Source organism: Marmota marmota, unplaced genomic scaffold, assembly GCF_001458135.2.
Source record: "Marmota marmota marmota unplaced genomic scaffold, marMar, whole genome shotgun sequence".
In the NCBI taxonomy this organism is placed as follows: domain Eukaryota; kingdom Metazoa; phylum Chordata; class Mammalia; order Rodentia; family Sciuridae; genus Marmota; species Marmota marmota.
The window spans coordinates 2,468,588-2,489,776 of record NW_026000250.1 but is presented as its reverse complement, the minus strand read 5'-3'; positions in this window follow the sequence as shown (position 1 = coordinate 2,489,776).

Here is a 21,189-nt window from a genome sequence, read left to right as displayed (position 1 = left end):
GGGGGGGGGGGGGGGTAAACAAGAATGAAGAAAATGAAGAGTTTAAAAGATCTGTGGAGCACTTACTAGCAATAAAAACATACACACAATAGGATTTCCAGGAGAACAGAATGGGAGAAGATAGAAATCATATTTGAAGGAATAATAGGTGAAAACTGTAAAAATTCAATGAAAATATTATTCTATACATGCAAAAAGCTCAAAAAAATAAGCAGTGAAATTAAAATATATTTCTATACCATAGTCAAATATTGAAAGCCAAATACATAAGTAGAAATTTGAAGGTTTTGACAGGGAAAACATGTATTCATGATGTGAAACATTCTCAATTAACATTTAGCAATACATGAAAAACCATGAGATTAGAGGCAGTGGAGTGCTAAAAATTCTGTCAATGAGGAATATTAAATTCAGCATAAACTTTGTTCAAAAGTGAAGAAAAATTATATGAAAAATTGAAAGAATTTATCAATAGTAGACCTGCCCTAAAAAAAAAAAAAACAGTAAAGACACTACAAAAGGCCAAATTTAAAGAACACTAAAGTATAACTTCAATCCACACACACACAAATAGTGAAGAACAGCAATAAAGGAAGTACCTAAGAAAAATATTAGAAATACATATTTGTTTAGAGCACTTTCTTCTATGAGAATGAGTAGAAAATTGCATAAAGCAATACATGCAATATTTACAGTTATCATATAAAATATGTTATGTAGCAAAAATAGTACATGGGGGTGAGATGGAGCTGGAAAAAACTGGAGTAAAATTTCGGTTTATCACTAAATTAAGTATAAAATAAGATTTTTTAAAGATATCAATTTTAGAAGTAATGTCAGCAAAACTGTGGTTAGGAATATACAAGCCCCAGGTCCCCCACAGAAATAAGAATCAATCAGCCAATAACCTTATTCGAGCTCGGAAAAATTGTCAAAATACTACAGCAGTGTAAATGTCCAATTCAGTGATCACCACATTAAAAGTGACAAGAAATTTCATTGTGTTTTACTTTACATTTGTTCCTCCCCATCACAAGCACTGTGCAGTTTTGGTGTGGAAGAGATGGCCATCTAATTCCAATTTTCTCCCGAAACAAGAAGAAACAGAGCAGACATCATTTGCTGCCTTGTACCTGATTGAAAGATTGGTTTTCTTGTTTTGCTCATACCAAAAGCAGATATAAGCAGTAACCATTGCTCATTGAAAGCATTGAAAACTCTGAGAAGTCTAGAGACCCAGGAATGCCTGGAGCAATGGATTATCCCTAAGGAGAAACTAGAATAAAGTTCTTTGGGAAATTAAGATATTTTAAAACAGCCACTATGAGAGAATTAAACACGAAATCATGGTCACAGTCAAGAAGCATCCTTAGGACGGCGGTGGGTGAGGAGGGGACACCAAGTGGCTACATGCAGTTGGCCAAGCCCCAGGAGGCCAGTTGTGTCCAAGAAGCCACCAGCCTGTGAAGAGCCCAAGGCTGCAGGAGAAGGCTGAGGAGGTCTGGTCCAGCCCCTCCACCTGTGAGGCACTCTCCAACTCCAGCCCTGGTAGGTCCAAGGAGCAGGAGGCAGTGCTAGTGGAGGAGCCCCCAGCAGCCTGTGCCTTGTCTGGCCTCTCAGCCCACTCATCAGAGAGGCAGCACAAGAGCAGTCCAGAAGTACCCCCAACAAAGGCATCAGAGTAAAAGGGAGAGAGAGATTGTGAGATAATCAAAGAAAAACTTTCCTATTTGTCTGTTGGAGTCATGCCAGGTACTGGTTTTTGAGAATTTGTCTACAACCAGGGATAGATTTTAAAGATTATTAATTTTTTTTAGCATATTTTGTTCTTTTTTCTCCCTTCCCACAGAATCCCAGAACCCATTTCAAATCATTCCAATTGGATGAGGAGAGCTTAATACACCTTCCTCTGCCTTCTTTCTTTCTTATTTTTAACTTTTTGTATCAGTATTAAAGTTTTTCACATACTTTGCATCTTTATTAAAAAAAAAGTAAGCTTTTATTTGTCAACTAATGTACATGCCCATATATGAAGAAAATGGATGGGTCAAACAGGGATATCAAATAAAATGATAGGGTTCACAATGGAGAAACTGAAGTGGTACATGACATTGCCAAGATAATGTGCCACTAGAAATAATGATGTAGAGTCTTAGTTTTTTTTTTTTAAGAAAAGTTTTTAGGATGCATTTTTTGAGGCAGGTTTATAGCACTACAAGTCTTGATTAAAAAGGAAGGAAAAGGGGTTGGGGCTTGGCCTCAGCAGTAGAGGGCTTGCCTTGCACATGTGAGGCACTGGGTTCAATTCTCAGCAACATATAAAAAATAAATAAACAAAATGAAGATACTGTGTCCATCTACAACCATATATGTGTGTGTGTGTGTGTGTGCAATTGTATGTGTGTGTGTATATATATATATATATATATATATATATATATATATGGAAAGAAAAGGAAAAAATAACACCAATACACAGATTTTTAAAAAATATCTGGTCTTAGGAATTCATTTAAACCATGGGAGCTTTTAACTTATCTCATGTTAGCTGTACCAGTCAGTGGTTAAAGAGAAGTACAAGTTGTATAGACTTTATTGTTTCTTGCTAGTTTATGACCTTAATAAAATGTAACTGTGCATTATCAGTAGGGTATTTTCAACTGTTACTATTGTATAAGAACATATCTTTATATCCAAACTCACATGAAGTTTGCAACTTTCACCCTGCCCATTTTTAAAAAGCTGCAGTCAGCTTGGACCTTTTAAACACAAACTTTAAACTCAACCAACCTGTGATAATTGGAATGGTTATTGTTTATTTTGTGGTATGTTTTTTGATTACAGAAAACAATGCCTTGTTTTCCAGTTGTCTTTGAGAATGAAACGGAAAAAAAAAACTTCAGATGAAATGGTTTTGTGTAGCCTCTTGTCTAACATGTTTTGTAAATACTGGAGAAGCTTGACCAATTTGACTTAGAGATGGAATGGAATATAACTTTGCTTACAAAAATTGCTATTTATTTCCTGTTAAAGGTGTTTTGTTTTGATCAAGTGTATTTGGGGTCCTGTATGTGTGGTATATGTGTAGGCTTTATCTTAGTTTTAGATAAAGTTTTCTGTAATAATCTCCTTGTAAACATTCTTATTGCATTTAGCTTGTATCTTCATGTTCTGTTCTTTCCTATTGATTCTATGTTTTTTAATTTTTCCCCCTATTGCATGCTGAGTATTCAAGTTCATATACCCTGTTGTCAAGGTCTGAAACTCTGTCTTAAAGGAATGAAGTTCAGTTTTCTTTTTTTTAAGTATTTTAAAGTTTTCTTTAGTAAACCAACAATGAGGACAGTTTCAACTTTTACTATGATGTACAGATATTTTGCTCAGTTAAGTGGTAAATCTTTGAATCTAAGTCTAGCAATGACATATTTATGTCTCTACTAATTGAGTATACCATAAAAAGGACACAATATCTGGAATAGTAGGAATAATTTTACAATGACTTTTGTAAATTAAAGCAGTCAACAAATTTCTTAAGATAGTTGCAAAATAGCTAGTTAAATTACTATTGTTCTAACTGATCTCTCTTTTTTGTTTTTTTTTTGTTTACCATGGATTGAACCCAGGGTTGCTTAACCACTGAGCCACATCCCCAGTTCTGTTTTCTATACAACCTAACCTATTGGTGATGCTTTAAAGAGAATTTTTATTTGATTCATTGTGTCTAGGAGTTCTGATTACTTTCTTTATTGATCTGAACTTTCATTTTCTGTATTTTCTCCCTTAAAATAAGTCCTTAGATATTCTTTGAGCTTGGTGAACATTTTAACAATTTTTTATAGATTTCCTCTGGAATTTCCATGTCCGGGTGATCCATTTAGGGTATTATTAATTTGGGGGAATTTATTTCACTGTTTCTTCATGTTTTTAGATGTCTTGGATTTTCATATCTGTTTGGATGAATTTCCCCTCTATTTAGTGGGTAGTTACCTTTTTTGTCTGGGAATACTTTGTTTTTGACAGATTGGTATATGTCAAGGAGAGTAATCTGAGGTCACCCTCTAGATATTCCTCCTTAGGGTTCAGTTGTTGGTATGTGGTTTTCATCTTCTCTATTCTTTTTGCTGAAATACTGTTGAGGCTAGAGTGGGTCAGATCATGTGTGGTGAGATTCACTGTTACTTGAATCAGGTTTGAGTATTGCTTAACAGAAAGATCTATATTCTGAGAATTTGAAAATTTCCAGTAAATTTCCAGCTCTTCTTTGAGGAAAAGGAGAGCCAGGAATAACACTAATATTAGCAACAGAAGTTCCAATGATGAATGTCTGGTGTCTACTTTGACATCTGCAACACTAATTCCTACCTGTATAGGAATGGTGGTATCAGCATTTAAAATCTGCACCAACAATAAAAAAATTCTTAGCTAAATCAGACATTAAACAGCAGGTGTATACTACATTATCCACAATATGAATTTAGTAGAAATTACATAAACTACATCAATCTATCAGATAATGAGTTTACAGTTTCTTAAATGAAGATAAAATATGGTAGGAAGGTAAGAGAAAGTTTTAAATATTTAAAAAGTGAAAAAAGGAGAAGCAGCAGATAAATAGCAGATGACCACCATAAAAGAGTAAAAAAATAACTAAAAATAATTTTTTAAAAAGAAAATAGAGGAATAGACAAGAGAAAAATTTAACTGTTAGCCAATAATCAAATGACAAATGGACAAGAAGAGGGACAAAATCCAAGGTATGAAAAGAACACAATAAATTTAAGATCTAAACAACTCAAGATTCACATGTAATTTTACCTGATCTTAGTCAAACCAAAACTAAATAGTAAACAGGTGAAGAAGGAAGGAAACAAAAAATTATATGTATATATACTTTTCAAACATATCCACACAGTGAGAACATACACACATACTGAAGTCCAACCACACACATCCACACAAATACACAATCTCCCAGAATGGAAAAAATGAATACATTAAAATTAAATTAAATTTGAAAAAAAATTAATTTAAATTTAAAATGTACCAAAAAATGGATAGAAATATGAGAAAAAAATCTTTTCTAATATTTATTTTTTACATGTACATGGACACAACACAATGCCTTAATTTTTATGTAATGCTGAGGATCAAACTTGGGTCCCACCAGTGCTTGGCAAGCACTCTACCGCTGAGCCACAATCCCAGACCCGAAAAAAAATCTTAATATGAAGTAAAAGTCTCATTTCTACTGAGGTGATCAAAACTCTAGGAAAGGATGAATTTTTATTCTTTTTATTTTGTTTTGTTTGTGTGGCTCTGTAACCCTTCGGTCAAGGGGAGGGCTTTTGTTAAGTTCAACAAGTTTGTGTTCTTCACTTAGCTGCCAAATGTGATGAGGACCCAAAGCTGGTTATAGTAATTCTCAGCTTCCCACTTCCCAGCATAGGATGGAATAGACTGAGGATTGCTGACAAATCATATATTTCAGGAGTAATGGTGGTGCAGAATTCTAAATTGGAAATTCCAGTAGCTGGAATTTAGTCTTGACTGACCTTTGCAACTGTCAGTGTTATTTGATATTGGATCCACACCTCTGTTGCTGGGGTGATGCTACTTTTTGCTGAATGTATGAGTCTTAGGTGCCTCCCTTCAATTCCACTTTTAGGGAATAAGATTTAAACCTCCATCAGTTGCACCTTCACTTCTATGGATATAAATTATCCAGTATCAGACCTGAAGTGCAGATGTCCCTGTCTGGCCAATATTAGCATATTCTCAGTAACTCTTAGGAGGAAACCAGCAACAAAGGAAGTTCTTATTCCTTGGTATTCCAAGCCTAGAATGCCTTAGGCTCAATTCTCATTGCACATATTTCAGTCACACTAGTTTCAGGAACTCTCGCAATAGGTGATTTCTGACACAAGATGGCATCTTATTTTAGGAGTTCCTCAGCTTTTGCCTCTGTTAGCATCTGTACAATGGTTATAAATTTTCCCATGCTGGTGTCCCTGTTTCCCAATGAATTATCCACTTTCTGGATGAATGATTTTGCTTACTTTTAATTCAACAACTTCACCCACTGACTCTAGGTATATTAAGATCAACCTCTCTCTCTATTCCACACATTACTCCCAACCAATTATTTTTCCACTATGCTTTTCTCCGTCTTTGCCTGTGTTTCCCCACCCCTCGGTAGCCGAGGTTGCTGCCAAAATGGCCACCAGCCAAGCTGGCACATCTCTAATGTATATTTTCTCATATTATGTTCAAATTTTCTGACTTTTTGTCTCTATGGTTTCTTTTGCTGTCTAGTATTGAGTTTCTGTGAGTTCCCTTAGTTACCAAACTCTCTGAGGAGCAGTCTTCCTGCTTTTTAAGTCTGGAGCTAAGGAACTACTGGAAAATGCATTCTTTCTCTAATGTGTCATTTCTTTCACTCTTACCCAATGAATTCTGACAAAGGTGTAAGATGAATTTAATATGAAATGAATTGAATTTTCTAAGAATGGTACTGAAGTTATTATATATTTATCACCAAAAGCTCATCTTATAACATATTGTGCAAAAATCAACCCATAATTGATCATGTTCTTAAAGGTAAAGCATAAAGATGAAATAGTTTTAGAAAAAATACATAGAATATTTTTTTGGACCTAGGACTTCTTAAAAGTCCTTAGGTCTTTCACTCAAAGTATAACCAAAAATGGATAAATTCTATTTTATCAAAACTAATACTCATGCTCAGAAAAGACACTGATAAAAGGATAGAAGAAAGACAAGATATAGTATGGGAAAATGATTGTAAATTGCAAATCTGATAAAGACTATTGTATAGATTTTTTTCAAAATTTAAAAAAGGATGTAAAAGAAATACATTAGAAAGTGGCAAAAGATATGTAAAAGCATTTTAAAGAAATTTATATACACATGTCAAATACACACATGAAAATTAGTCAAAATTACTAGCATTTGGGAGCATGGAAATTAATAGCATACTGAAATATTGCTGTTAGAACAACTCAGTTTTTTTTATATTAGACAGTACAAAATGCTGGTGAAGATGCAGGGAAATGACCTCTAATATAGTGATGATGAAGATGTAAACAGCACACCTTAAATAGCTTAGCAATTTCCTTAAAATCCTGAACATACGCTTATAATATGACCCAGCCATCATTTTCCTCTACATTTATCCCAGAGAAATGAATCCTAAAATCTACACACATATCTGCACACAATTGTTCACTGCAGCTTTAATGTTACTAGTCAAGAACTGGAAGCTGCAAAAGTGCCCCACAAAGGTGAATGAATAGTGACACATGGAGACTATATTATATTACTCAGCAATAAAAAAGTAACAAAATATTGATGCACACAATAATCTTTGCTAGATCCCAGGGGAAATTGTTGAGAATGGAAATGATTTTTGTAAAGTTTACATAGTCTATGAACCCATTTCACTAAGATTTTCAAAATGACAAATTTGTAGATATAGAGAATATAATAGTAGTGGTTGCACCTGTTAAAGAGGTTTAAGTATAAAGAGAGAGACTGAAAAAATATTTTTGTTGTGATGGAATAGTTTTGTGTATTGATTATGGAAGTGAATACAAGAACCTATCAAAATTTGATAGAACAATAAACACTCATTTTTTTTCTGTACAAGCAGAAAATTCCTGGATTTGATAATACACAATTGTTATTGGTACACTATTTTCATTTCAAATTAATTATGCAGAAGTCCTAAAAAGTGCAACAGACTAAATATTGGAGAGGAATAAAGAAAATATTTGTATTGTGAATATTCAATATCCATGGAAATTCATGGAAAATCTAAAACAATCCATACAAAGCATATTGTAAATGATTAAGAAAATATATATTGGATTTGAAGTAAATAGACAAAAATGAAGGTTATTTATATAAAACTAACAATGAAAAAAGAAAATGAAGTTAAAAATAATAATGGTAAATACCAAATGTTTGTGGTTTTATAATGCATAAAACCAATAAATGAAAAGAAAAATTATTGAAAAAATACTTTTACTATGTGAAGCCTAGTATGGTGGCACATGCCTGTAAACCCAGTGGCTTGGGAGGCTGAGGCAGGAGGATAGCAAGTTCAAAGCCAGCCTAAGCAATGGCGAGGTGCTAAGCAACTTAGTGAGACCCAGTCTCTAAATAAAATACAAAATAGGGCTGGGGATGTGGCTCAGTGGTCAAGTGCCTCTACGTTCAATCCCCAATACTAAAAAAAAAAATCTTATACTATGTTAATTGTTAATAAATTGATTTAAAAAATCGGTGCAAGCAAGATTATAAGCTAAAGTTTACACACTGAAACACTGAATATGAAGGGAAATTCCTTTTCCTTGCAACACATTTACCCAGAGAAGAGACTTATATTGAATATATCTATATATTTTTTCAATACAACTACTTCCTCCTCCACTGGGGAGGAATTTTTATGATTATTCAATTTAGTTATAATTATTGAACATTTTAGCTTATGTTTGCCTTGGAAATAAGCTATTTATGAGCATTATAAGTAATTTTCTGCCACTCCACACCATCATGCATAACAATGACAGTTTTGATTGGGTAGGTCTTTTATGTTCTAAAGTTCAGAATCAGTACTATAATTTGTCCACTGATATGATCAAGGTCTGCCAACATAAACTCTATCAGTAGTAAATGTGACCTTTTGTCCCAGACAGCTAACGCTAGATTTTAATTGGTCTTTTTCATATTTATGCAAAGATAAAGCTGTTAGCAATTGAGTTTACTATCAGAGAATTCTACATATACTGAAAAAAATGTAGCAGCGTATAAACAAATCATTTGTATTTTAGAGAATCACTAATTTTATGATTTTTCTACTCTAATTATCAATAAAATAGATTACTTTATTATTATTGCTTCAATAGCCACAGTAAAATTGACTATATATATCTTTGAAAAATATTTCACCTTTTATCAATCCTATGACTCCATACTAAATATTTATAGCATTAAAATTTTTAAATGGAATTTCAATCATTATTTTCTAATAACTCATGGAAACTGGCAAGTTTTAAAAACATTCAAGTTCATCTGCCATTTGAGAAAGTGATTCAAAGTTTTGAAACTGCAAAAACAATAATCTGATTGAGAAAACATTTCTTAAATTATAGAGTTAAAACTGAGCATTCATGAAGGTGTAACCTCAGGCAATATTTTACAAACCCATTCTTTAATTGAAACAAGTTAGTTATGAATTAGTTATGTGCTTTTTAGGTGCAAGACATACATTCAAATATTATCAATAAGTACTTGGTGTGGTGGTGGACTTATTAACAATGAATTATGTTTGTATGCTAATTTACAAAAGACCCTTTAAATAATTAAAACCAAAAAGATAATTTCTTATTTCCTCAGTATGTTTAATTTCATATGCATTATTTATCTACCATGTAACTGGGCACAATAAATACAACAGTTAATAAGACATGGGTGTCATCCTCAATAAATTTACACCCATTTGATATCTTGATAACTAAGAGAAGAGTTAGGTGAAATATCTTAGTGAAGGAATGTTGCTCCCTGCAATAAGGGTATGTGGTAGACAGGCAGGACCGGCCTGTTGTCTCGGAGGGGCTGAGCGAGAGGGTAAGTGTCGCGGCCCAGTCCCCATGCCAAGATTGGGAAGAAACCACACTGAGCTGGGAGTTGTGTCAGCCATGAAGGCGCAGCAAATCTCAACTTTACTGTGTCAGGGACAAGGTTATATAGTGATAGAAGGAGGGGGTAAGAAGAGACAGTAGCGAGAACCAATGGGGGCAGTTATGTCACTATCACTAAGGGCCTAGGCAGATTTCAGATTAAACCATTAGGCGGGGCTAAGGTCAAAAGCCCACGTGCTCCAATCCAGCCAGGTCACATATTTGGAAATGCTCTGGAAGAACCCATGAGGCCACCTCAGCCAACACCCAATAATGACCAAGGTCCCAAAGGAGGTAAAAGGTTCCAACAAAGGAAATTTAAAAAAGAAATCATAAAAGTAGAGATAGAGAAAAAGGTTAATGTTGGGTCATTTTTGGAGGTATCACACTTATGTCAATGGGTATCCAGTATGTAACATATAGATACTAAATCTGCAGATTAGGCAGATAGATTTGATCAAAATAATAATAATAAAGGGCTGGGCATATGGCTCAAGCGGTAGTGCGCTCGCCTGGCATGCGTGCAGCCCAGGTTCGATCCTCAGCACCACATACAAAACAAAAGATGTTGTGTCCGATGAAAACTAAAAAAAAATAAATATTAAAAAATTCTCTCTCTCTATTTAAAATAATAATAATAATAATAATAATAATAATAATAAAGACCAAACAATTTGCTGCCTCCAAGAGACTCATCCCATAGGAAAAGACATCCACAGACTAAAGGTAAAGAGTTGGAAAATAACATAACACTCACATGGACTGTGGAAGCAAACAGGGGTTTCCATCTTCATATAAAAAAAAAAAGTAGACTCAAATTAAAGTCAATGAAAAAGGACAAAGAAGGACACTACATACTGCTCAAGGGAACCATACACCTACAAGACTTCACTTTCATAAATATATATGCCCCAAACAATGGAGCACCTATGTTCATCAAACAAACTTTTCTCTAGTTCAAGAGTCAAATAGACCACAACAAAATAATTTTGGGTGACACCTCTTTCATCTCTAGATAAATCTTCCAAACAAAAGTTGAACAAAAATCTATAGAACTCAATAATACAATCAATAACTTAGACTTAACTGATATATATAGTATATTTCATTCTTCAATGAGAGAATACACTTTCTTCTCAGCAGCACATGGATTCTTCTCTAGAATAGACCATATGCTATGCCACAAAGCAACTCTTAGCAAATATAGAAAAGTAGAGATACTACCCTACATTCTATCAAATCATAATGGAGTGAAATTATGAATCAATGATAAAATAAGAAATATAATACATTCTAACACCTGGAGACTAAATAATATGCTACTGAGTAAACAATGGGTTGCAGAAGATATCAAGGAGGAGATTAAAACTTTTTAGAGGTGAATGATAACACAGATATAACACATCAAAATCTCTGGAACACTATGAAAGCAGTTCTAAGAGGAAAGTTCATTGCATGGAGTTCATTCCTTGAGAGAAGAAAAAGTCAACAAATAAATGACTTAACATTATATCTTAAACCCCTAGAAAAACAAAAACAAATCAACACCAGAAGCAGTAGAAGACAGGAAATAATTAAAATCAGAGCTAAAATCAATGAAATTGAAACAAAAGAAACAATTGAAAAAATTTACAGAAATAAAAGTTGGTTCTTTGAAAAGATAAATAAACTTGACAGACCCTTAGCCATGCTAATGAATAGAAGGAGAGAGAAAACTCAAATTACTAACATGTGTGATGAAAAAGGAAATATCACAACAGACTACAGAAATACAGAAGATAATTAGAAATTACTTTGAAAACTTGTACTGTGATAAATAGAAAATATTGAAGGCATCAACAAATTTCTAGAGTCATATAACTTGCCCAAATTGAATGAGGTTGATATACAAAATTTAAACATATAAAATTCAAGTGACGAAATAGAAGACACCATCAAAAGTCTATCAACCAAGAAAAGCCCAGGACTGGATGGATAGACAGCCAACTTCTATAAGACCTTTAAAGAAGGACTAATACTAATACTCTTTAATTTATTTCAGGAAATAGAAAAAAAGGGAGCACTTCCAAACTCATTCTATGATGCCAATAATACCCTGATTCCAAAACCAGGCAAAGACATTTCAAAAAAAGAAACCTTCAGACCAATTTCTCTAATGAACATAGATGAAAAAATTCTCAATAAAATTCTGGCAAATCAAATACAAAAATACATCAAAAAGATCATGCACCATGATAAAGTGGAATTCATCCCAGGGATTCAAAGTTGGTTCAACATACGGAAATCAATAAATGTAACTCATCATATCAACAGACTTAAAGATAATAATCATATGATCATCTGAATAGATGCAGAAAAAGCATTTGACAAAATACAGCACCGCTTTATGTTCAAAACGTAGAAAAATTAGGGATAACAGGAACATATATCCACATCATAAAGGCTATGTATGCTAAGCCCCAGGCCAACATCATTCTAAATAGAGAAAATTTGAAGGCATTCCTTCTAAAAATTGGAACAAGACAGGGATGGCCTCTTTTACCACTTCTATTTAATATAGTTCTTGAAATACCAGCCAGAGCAATTAGACAGAGGAAAGAAATTATAGGGATACATGTAAATAAAGAAGAATTCAAATTGGCACTATTTGCTGATGATAAGATTCTATATGTTGAAGATCCTAAAAGTTCTACCAGAAAAATTTTAGAACTTGTAAATGAATTCAGCAAAGTAGCAAGATATAAAATCAACACCCATAAATCAAAGGGATTTCTGTATACTTGTGACAAATCCTCAGAAAGGGAAACAAGGAAAACTACCCCATTAACAATAGCCTCCAAAAAAATAAAATACTTGGTAATCAACAAAAGAGGTAAAAGATATATAAAATGAAAATTTCAGAACCCTAAAGAAAGAAGTCAAAGAAGACCTTAGAAGATGAAAAGATCTCCCTTGCTTGGAAAAGCAGAATTAATATCATCAAAATGACCTTACTTCCAAAAGCACTATACAGATTTAATGAAATTCCGATCAAAATCTCAATGACATTCCTCATGGGAATAGAAAAAGGAATCATGAAATTCATCAGGAAAAATAAGAAACCCAGAATAGCTAAAGCAATCCCTTAGCAGGAAGAGTGAAGCAGGTGGCATAACTATACCAGACTTTAAACAATACTACAGAGCAATAGTATCAAAAACAGCATGGTATTGATACCAAAACAGATTGGTAGATCAATGATACAGAAAAGAGGACTCAGAGACTAATGCACAAAATTACAATTATCTCGTATTAGACAAATATGCCAAAATCATGCATTAAAGAAAAGATAGCCTCTTCAACCAATGGTGCTAGGAAAACTGGAAATCCATATGCAACAAAATGAACTTAAACCCTTATCTCTCACCATGCACAAAACTCAACTCAAAATGGATCAAGGACTTCGGAATAAAACCAGAGACCCTGCATCTAATAGAAGAAAAAGTAGGCCCCAATCTCCATCATGTGGGATTAGGCCCCTACTTCCTTAATAAGACTCCTGTGGCCCAAGAATTAAAATCAAGAATCAATAAATGGGATGGACTCAAGCTAAAAGTTTCTTCTCAGCAAAAGAAATAATCTGTGAGGTGAATAGAGAACCTACACCTTGAGAGCAAATTGTTACCCATCACACATCAGATAGAGCACTAATCTCTAGGGTATACAAAGAACTCAAAAAGCTAAACACCAAAAAATCAAATAACCCAATTAATAAATGGGCCAAGGACCTAAACAGACACATCTCAGAAGATGATATACAATCAATCAATGAATATATTAAAAAATGTTCATCATTGCTACCAATTAGAGAATTGCAAATCAAAACCACTCTATGATTTCATATCATTCCAGTCAGAATGGCAGCTATTATGAACATAAAGCATGATAAGTGTTGGCGAGGATTGTGGTGAAAAAGGTACACTCATACACTGCTTGTGTGACTGCAAATTGGTGCAGCCAATATGGAAAGCAGTATGGAGATTTCTTGGACAATTGGGAATGGAACTACCTTTTGACCCAGCTATCCCTGTCCTCAGTCTATACCCAAAGGAACTATAAACATTATACTACAGGGACACAGCCACATCAATGTTTATAGCAGCACAATTCACAATGGCTAAACTGTGGAACCATCCTACATGCCCTACAATAGATGAATGGATAAAAAATTGTGGCATATATACACAATGTAATATTACTCAGGAATAAAAGAGAATAAAATCATGGCATTTGCAGGTAAAAGGATGGAGTTAGAGAAGGTAATGCTAAGTGAAGTAAGCCAATCCCCCAAAACCAAATGCCAAATGTTTTCTTTGATATAAGGTGGCTGATTCATAATGGGATAGGGAGAGGGAACATGGGAGGAATAGACGAACTCTTGAAAGGACAGAGGGTTTGGAGGGGAAAGGAGGGGGCCCATGGGGTTAGAAATTATGGTGGAACGTGATGGTCATTATTATACAAATTACGTGTGTGAAGACATGAATTGGTGTGAATGTACTTTGTATACAAGTAGAGATATGAAAAATTTTGCTATATATATGTAATAAGAATTGTAATGCATTTGCTGTCATGTATAAATAAAAAATAAAATAAAATAAAGGTATACAAATGTTGTACCTGTTTGCAAAAAAACAGTAATAAAAAAACTAAATGCCTAAATAAGACCATTGAGCTCACCTTATATTCAATAAGAATGAATACATCTCATTTGTCAATAGAAATAATTCACTAAAAATACAAATCAAGCTATCCTGAGATACTTTCTTCTGTCACACCCTAACACCATGATATTTTGCCTCACCTCAGGTGGAGAACAATGGAGTTGGCCATCTGTGAACTGAGACTTCCAAAACCAATGAAAACAAGGTGAACCATCCATGACTGGCAAAACATAACTGAGAAATATCACCAACAAAATTATCCCAAGCCTATCAATTCCTGTGTTTTCATCAACAATTTGAACACAAACATATTCAAGAAAGTTGGTATTGAAGACATTTTTTTTTTTCAAAATAAGGGGCAATAGTTGGATGCTTGGTTCACAACATTATGCATTTATACAGTACACAAATGATTGAAACTTAAGAGCTGCAGTGGCTGAGAAAATGCCAAAGACCATGTAGATTTACTCATTAGTTGTTTGAGAATCACAGAGGTATGCTTCCTGGGTGAATTAACTGTACTAGTGAATTCTAAAATTGCATTAGGAGGGCCAACATTCAAGTCAATATTACCATATGTGATCACCTTTACACATCATCCACTCATAAATTTTCAAATGTATTAGTTTGGATCTTATCCTTTCCTTTCAAATGAGAACAATTAAGTGAGGGTTGTGGTTGTAGCTCACTGGTGAAGTGATTGCTTAACGTGTGAAACACTTGTTTTGATCCTCAACATCACATAAAAATAAATAAATAAAATAAAGGAATTGAGTTTACCTACCGCTAAAATAAAATTAAAAAAAAAATAAAGAATAATTAAGTGAATATCCTATTCAATTCAGAATAAACGGTATATTGGAAAGGTAGATTCCAGACTTCTCCAACACTCCCTTAATCTTTTTATATAACAAGGTGGTCATGAGCACAGACAGTAGTGCTAGAAGAAAGGAATGGAATCCTGACTCTACCCTTGTGTGTGATACTTACAGCAAAGTTGTTTAATTCCTCCTATATAATTCTCAGTTTTCTCTTGTTTAATGCTGACAATATCTACTGGATTAGAATCATGTGTATTAAATGATATAATATTCACAAAATATTGAACACTGTCATCTACACATGTTAAATGATTATGAATAGGTAAGTAACCCTTAAAAAAGCAATCAACCATGGCAAAGTGACATTTTAGCTTTTATATGAAAATTGGTACCTAGACCATTATAGGGAACTTTATTGCTATAATGTCTGAATTAAAGTCGCTGTCCATTTGTGGCATTTGTTTCACAGAAGTTTCCCTAAGTGTCTTAGAAGGGGATTTCACAGAGGTTTCCCTAAGTGTCTTAGTAGGGGATTAAATAAACAGTGCATTGATTAACAGTGAAGCTTAACTGCAACTTAATGACATCTGATATGCTGTTTTCTATTTCTTTAACCTCAGAAACTTCTGTGAAGATACAAAATCAGATATGATCATTTTTCTCATTTGGAATATTATCTAAACTCTAATTAGCACTCCTTTTGATCAACCTTTATGTATTTTACATATACCACATTCCCTGCTTCCCACATATTAGATTGTTGCCAATTTCTGGAGTGTTTGGTCTGCTTGTAGAACAACTATAAATTAGGATATTAAGTCTATCTCTCATTTGAATCCATAATCTGTGGAGACAAATTGTAGTTGTTAACAAAACTATATAATCAACTTATGTAGAAGTACATAGAAAGAGATTATTCTTTAATGAGAGTGAAGAGAATCAAGCTGCATTGAACTTGTACTACCTTATTTTCCATTATCCAGGACGTCGCTTGGATCCATCCTCCTATTAATCATAGAAACACAACTCCACCATAGACCAAGCATGAATTTAAAGCAATGCTATGTTTCAGATGGAAAGGCTACCACTGAGACTCCTTAAAAAGATGGTGTGATTTTCTTACAGTTTTAAGACCACACTGCATACAGTTATGCCTATTTTCACTCCTTTTTATTGATTATAACACACTTTATAGTCATCTCGGAGCTAGTAAAGATTGTTCTCTTATTTTGAGCTCTTTTTCAATATTACAGTATTTCTGTTTCAATATAATTAGACAAAATAGTATCCAGAAATATTTTTGTGGATCTTGGAACTTGTCTGTGTGAACTGTTTGTCTTTTCAGATCAATTCATCTGATAATATTGCAACTTTTGCCAAAAAAGCTTCTGAACAATTTGTTGAAAGCCAAAATTGTTGATGAAATAGGTGTGCTTCCTAGCACCCACAGGAAACTGATATTGATAAGTATTTGAACAATCTTCTCAAAAATCAACTCAGAGATTTCTAACTCTGCATCTTCCCCTTCCTACATACCTAAGTAAGGCAGTTTATTCAATGACTATTCTGTCTCTAGGAAGCAATCATACCCTCTCAACCACTCCCTTGTTAGGGAGTGAAACAAAATCACTGTGAACAATTTTTTGTCATGCTGCTTCTTTCTCCCCTTTAATGATAATTTCATGGTGATATGGTTGGCATACCTCCAGGTGTCAGCATGGCCAGGGAATAGTTAGTAGATTCAACATAATTCTTGTCAGTCACTTGAATTTTATTTTTGGACCAATATGATGCTAAAGTATAATGATAAAGATTGTGTGTAAAATGCACTATTTATTGAATCCCCTACTATAATCTATTTGGACAAAGCAGGGGGAATGTTGGATCTCTGCAAATTTCATAAAGTCTCTTTATTCTCATTGCACCTGACACATTTATAGATTAAAGTTGTAGGTATGAGTAAGAGATAATTAGAAAATCAGTGTAGTTACATATATTGACATGATGTGGTAGCAGAAAAAAGTAACTGCCCCTATATCTGGGGAGATAAGCACTTAGTTTCTGGTGTGACAGAGGAGTAAGGATGTTAATAATATTTATTCATTGAAAACAGAATCACTTCTTAGAGGTAGTCATAAGAAACCTTCAAGTGCTAAGTGAAACATCACCAGTAGGTCAGATAAGCCAAATATGATTGTAGAGAATTATCCAAAATGAGTATAACTTTAGTTAAACTGACAAGATTTCTAAAGAGCTAATGAACAATAAGTACATTATTAAATACATGCTGTACACAGCTTTCACTAAAACTTGGGTGATCAATAACACCACCCGAGCTCCAGAAAATATTAAGATTAGCCTCAACTTGGCCAGTGTTGTAATGGGATGGTCACAACCTTTGTTCCCGGCAGACCCTACGTGGCAGCTGTGAAATCTCTAATACAACTTACTGTCCCTGAATTAATTCTTCTAAACATGTAGCCAATATGGAAATCTATGGAGAAGACCACCTGGCTGCTAAAGATAAACCTTGATTTTTAATGACATTTTTTAGCTAAATGAGGAATACTAGGATATTTGGTTGAACTCATTGCTACAGGTTGACTCCATCCTTTTGCTTAGAGTCCTGTAGAGAATAACCTGAGCACAATACCTGTATTCCCAATGACTTGGGAAACTGAGGAAAGGGGATTTCAAATGTGAGAACAGCTTCAGCAATTTAGTGAGACCCTATATCTACATTAAAGAAAATGAAAAAAAAAAAAAACCTGAAGATGAGGCACAATAGTAGCATGCTTGTAGGTTCAATACTCAGTACTGAAAAAAAATTAAAATTAAAGCACAGCAAGGGACAAATTGAGTGGATAATTTCCAAGCTTCAACTGAGCATAATTTTCAGTGTTATTAACAAAATGCCATACACAGGAAAATTCTTGAAGAGCCAAGGCAGTGTAGAAATAAAGAATTGATATTGTTGAGATGAAATCATCCATCGTTCTCTCATGTTTCTTTATATCTTGAACGTTGCCTTATTGTACCTGCTCTTTCAAAGATGTTTTTATACTAAAGAGTCAGGAAAAAATAGAGAATGTTTTCATATAAAATGAAAGCCATGTATGTTTACATAGTAAAACAAAATGTTTCTCTCAAAGAAAAGATTAGGCAAGCTTACATAATATCATAAAAGTTTGGAATTCTTACCTGTAAAATTTCTTTTCAATAACAGAACCTATTTTTCATATTGATTTCTTCTCAGTTTCTTGTGTGAAGTAGGGTGCAGGATAGTATAAGTAAAATGGATAATATTCTGACTCCTGCTATTTCTGTACATAGGAAACTACTATTCATCTCTAATGAGTTTCATGTCTATTGTCAATATCAGTGAAACACATTAATTTTTCATTTTAAAGGTAGAGTGAAAAGTCAGAATATTTACAAAGTTTAACAATGTAATACCCTTATTTTCAGAAATTTCTTTTCCAAAGGAGAAATTTATGTGAAGAAAATTGAATTATATTTTGAATAAATAGTGAAATAAGACTAATAACTTGCTTTGTAAATGTGCAAAACCTTCTTAAAGTTCAGATCATGAAAAGTCAAGCTGAAATACCCATTTTAAAAGATCATTCCAACTTTTTCTTGCTTTTTTCTCTTTTCTTTGATCTTGACCTTGGCAGTTTATAGTAATCTGCAGGAATAATAAATGCTTAACTAATAAGGAGAGTAAGATGATCTTGAAGATGTAACAGAATAGCATGTAATAAGAACAAATATTTTATCGACCAAGTAGTGAAGTAAGAATGGTTACTTTTCTTTCATCACTCACCAATTTGGCACTTCTTACTAAAATTAGAGAAAATGTATGTTATTACTTTCCTCAGTTCCTTTTTGAAATGTTTTGGGGATCATCTCCTTTTAAATTGAGAAAGTAAGATCTTACTTGGCTAATTCCTATTCACAAAAACATGTCATTTTATGAAGTAATACAAAAGCTTATGAGTAAATATCCTAATGAACAGAAAATCCATTCTTATTCTCCTGGTTTAATTTAAGCATTCAAGAGGTAAAAATATAAATCAATGATTATGTCATTTTCATTAGGTTTACAGAAAGATCTATACTGAAAAACAAATATCCACTTCAACTTTGTCTATACTTATTAAGCATACTTAATATAAAATGTCAGGATCAATAGGAAATGAGTGGAAATAGTTTTAATGTAAAAGATAATTAATCTATGGTTTCAATGATGTGGACATTTAGTTATACTTCAGGAATATTAAACATTTCAGTATCTTTTTAAATTTCAAGCCAGCTCTCATTCTCTAGTCTTATAGACTTACATTCTATTTGTTCAGTAATATGTTCAGCACTTTGAACACTAAAAATAATTGTATTCATAATCTCAGGAAGAAAAACAGCATAATTTCTTAATCTGTGTAATTCTTAGCAGAAAGCATATGAAATATTAAGTTAGTAGGATTAACATGACTTTAATTAACAGACAACTTAAAAATATGTGAAAATAATACAGGATGCAGAAGCACACTGCAGCTACCAATGACACAGAAACATTACTGTTCCTAATTCTGAATGGTTAAAGGAGGGATAGGTATAAGGACATATGGTGAGGTCTCAAAATCAGGTCGCTGGATAGGGCTAACAGGAACTGTGGCCTTTCATAGAGGTACAGTGTTCCTGCAAAGCTGTAGTCTGATATGGAAGGACATAAAACAACCCTGGCATTGAACTCTACCAATTTTCAGCTACTGACAATATCTCCAAATGACCTTGCCTATGCTGAAACCAGAGGATTAAACAAGCCTGCTTGATCTGATTGATAACATTCTATTTTTTTCTGCAGCACAGAGCAAGGAAAGAAGGACTGTAATAGGATTTGGAGGAGCACTCAGAAAATATTAAGAAAAAATTCAAATACTGGGAGAAAATTCAGAAAAATAGTCTTATTTTACTAGCTACTTGTGGGGTCCATCATACCTTAATAACAAAGAATAAAATGAGAAATATTTTATCTGATGACATCAGAAAATTACTAAAAGCAACAAAGAGGATTAATTCTCTCAAGCAGGGAGGAAGACTTTTTTTCCTTACTGTATGAGATTAAAAAAAATTGTAGGTTTGTTGATTGTTCATTCTGTCTTGCAAATAGTCCATCTCTCCCATTGTATTAAAAAACCCTAGAAATAATATATAAACAAATGTATACAACTATATTGAAAACAAACTTTATTTACAAAAAAAGTTGTAAGCTCACATTTTTTTTCATTGCTCTTTTGGCAGGAAGTTAACACCTGTAATCACTTTGGGGTTGTTATTTATTTATTTATATTTATATTTATTTTATCGGGGACTGAATCCCAAGGAACTCTACTGCTGGCCTTAATCCCCAATTCTGTTTTTATTACTTCATTTTTAATAGGTGATTTTAAAATTATTTTTAAGTTGTAGATGGACAATTACCTTTATTTTGTTCATTTATTTTTGTGTGCTGCTGAAGATTGAACCCAGTGCCTCACATGTGCAAGACAAGCATTCTTCTGTTGAGCCACAATCCTGACCCTATTTATTAATTCATTTTTAAATATTTATTTTTTATTTGTAGGTGGACACAATAACTTTATTTTATTTTTACATGGTGCTGAGGTTCGAACCCAGTGCCTCACATGTGCTAGGTGAGCACTCTACAACTGAGCCACAACCCCAGCCCTTATTACTTGATTTTATCACTTCATTTTTAATACATAATATTAGGGTTCATTTAGACATGATTATACAAGCACAGGATATAATTTGCTCTAATTCACTCTCCAGAACTTCCCTTTTCCTCTTTTACTCCCTCCCTGTTACCTTTCCTGTAATCTACGAATCTTTGTTCATTTATAGTTTTTTTTTTAATTAGTGCTTTTGGATGAATGTGATGGTGAGATTATATATATATATATA